The sequence below is a fragment of the Tachysurus fulvidraco genome, chromosome 8 (genome assembly GCF_022655615.1).
Source record: "Tachysurus fulvidraco isolate hzauxx_2018 chromosome 8, HZAU_PFXX_2.0, whole genome shotgun sequence".
Taxonomy (NCBI): domain Eukaryota; kingdom Metazoa; phylum Chordata; class Actinopteri; order Siluriformes; family Bagridae; genus Tachysurus; species Tachysurus fulvidraco.
In genome coordinates, this window is record NC_062525.1 from 485001 (window position 1) to 487276 (window position 2276).

General features: G+C 38.4%; 1 protein-coding gene across 4 annotated transcripts in view; it reads left to right on the forward strand.

The window, feature by feature from the left end:
- Window positions 1-1750, forward strand: part of ttyh2 (tweety family member 2) — a 23132-nt gene extending 21382 nt beyond the window's left edge. For all 4 annotated transcript variants that reach the window (XM_047817554.1, XM_027133975.2, XM_027133972.2 and 1 more), the window contains one exon: window positions 1-1750. This exon is cut by the window's left edge and continues 674 nt beyond it. The gene's annotated coding sequence lies outside the window, so the exon portion shown is untranslated.
- Window positions 1751-2276: the final 526 nt, after the last annotated feature.

Consider the following 2276-nt stretch of genomic DNA (forward strand, 5'->3'; position numbering starts at 1 on the left):
TACGCAAATCCAAACGAACCGCTTGATGTCATAGCTTCAGGGGAGGGTGTGTATTTAACACAGTTAGCTTGCGATGCTAATCTAGTCTGAGAGAAGCTGAGCACATGACACAAATCACACTGATTTCCACACTGATTTTTATTTACATATAAAATATCTGCTTCCACTGGACAGGCCACGCCCACTAGTGACATTAGTAGTGGTTGTTTCACACCTACATGACACACGTTAAAGGCAACAGGTTACTGGTGTAAATGACCCTTCATACAGTAGTGTGGAGCTGATCGTACATCTGTAACCCCAACATATTCCGATGCTCATGCTCAGTTAGCACAGTGTTTATGTAGCACATATGTAGCGTCGTTATGAACTACTGAGATGCAAACTTTAGTGCACCACCTGGAACAGCTGCTGAGAGCTTAACACTGGTCTGGAGCTGGACTAGTTTAACATATCGTCTCACTTCATTGAGGCTGCTAAACACGATTAGACGGATTAGATCAGATGTCTTTGTACTAGTCATATAATAGTCCATAGTTAAATACGACATTTTATAAATTCTTGTGTAAGAAAGTTTACTCTAGAAACTATTGGTACAATTGAGATGTGAGCACTGGTAAAGGGTTTGGCTGCTAACTGCTTTGCTATCTAACTACCACAAGGTGTCTGATTAGCGTGTACTCGGACTGTGTACTATTTTAATATTCTGTTTAGTGTTCAGGTTTGCCACTTGCTGCTAAACTCAACTTGGTTAATTAACTGGCACGTTAATGTTGTCTCAGCAGATGAAGTAGGTGCTAATCATGTAGTAGAATTGTGTGTGTTTCAGAGTAAAGGTACCACAGTAATACGTCGCTGAGGTTGTGTTTGTAGAGCTTTTAGTGTGGGTTAGATTAGTGCTGTTAGCGCATGTGTGATGCAGTGTGGAGCGTAGCTTGTGCACATCTTCAGAAATCAACACTACATGTCCAAGTGGGATACCTCCGTGGTCCGACTTCAAACAATAAAAGTAATCCCAGAGCGTAGCATGGTCATGACTTACAATGCACTTAGCTAGCTAGCTGATTGTAGCATGGTTATGACTTACAATACACTTAGCTAGCTAGCTGATTGTAGCACGGTCATGACTTACAATACACTTAGCTAGCTAGCTGAGTGTAGCATGGTCATGACTAACAATACACTTAGCTAGCTAGCTGAGTGTAGCATGGTCATGACTTACAATACACTTAGCTAGCTAGCTGATTGTAGCATGGTCATGACTTACAATACACTTAGCTAGCTAGCTGAGTGTAGCATGGTCATGACTTACAATACACTTAGTTAGCTAGCTGAGTGTAGCATGGTCATGACTTACAATACACTTAGTTAGCTAGCTAGCTGATTGTAGCATGGTCATGCCTTACATTACACTTAGCTAGCTAGCTGATTGTAGCATGGTCATGCCTTACATTACACTTAGCTAGCTAGCTGATTGTAGCATGGTCATGCCTTACATTACACTTAGCTAGCTAGCTGATTGTAGCATGTCATGCCTTACATTACACTTAGCTAGCTAGCTGAGTGTAGCATGGTCATGACAGGCTAGCTAGCCTCCTAAATGGTGAGGTTTGGGATTCAGGTCACGATTACTCACAGCTTTTATTTTTTACTGAATGTTTTTGCAGATTTTCATGCTAAGACAATTTCATATTTTTAAATATTTTATTAACTTGTTACTAACATTTTGTAAATAAATTGTATAATAACACGTGGTAGTTTTTGTCCTTTTTTGTACATTTCTTCACAATTTCATTCTGTTTAAAGGGCTGTTACACTCAGACATGCTAACTAGGCTAAATGAGTCAACCAGAATAGTTAGCATGAATGCTAAGGGTTTTTTTTTATTCATTACTAGCCACATATCTTACATGGCTCAGTTTGCCCAGTTAATGATAACCAGCTGCTAGTTTGGTTAACATTAACTGAGCAAGTTTAATGTGCTCCTATTGAAAGAAAAAAAAAGTGAGAACTCATTAGAACAATTAGCATGTTGCTAACTGTTGTGTTCTTATTTCATTGCATCCAGTGCTGAGATTTTATTACTTTAATAAAAATGGTCATTTCATCGTTATTAAATTGAGACATGGTGTAATCTACCTTATATAAGAGAAGATAAACATGCTAATGTTTACTGTCTACTACATCTAACAGTGAATTTATCACTCAAACATGATGCAAATTTCATAATTAACTTGATTTCATTATTCCATTGATTTCCTACATTAAGGCTGATT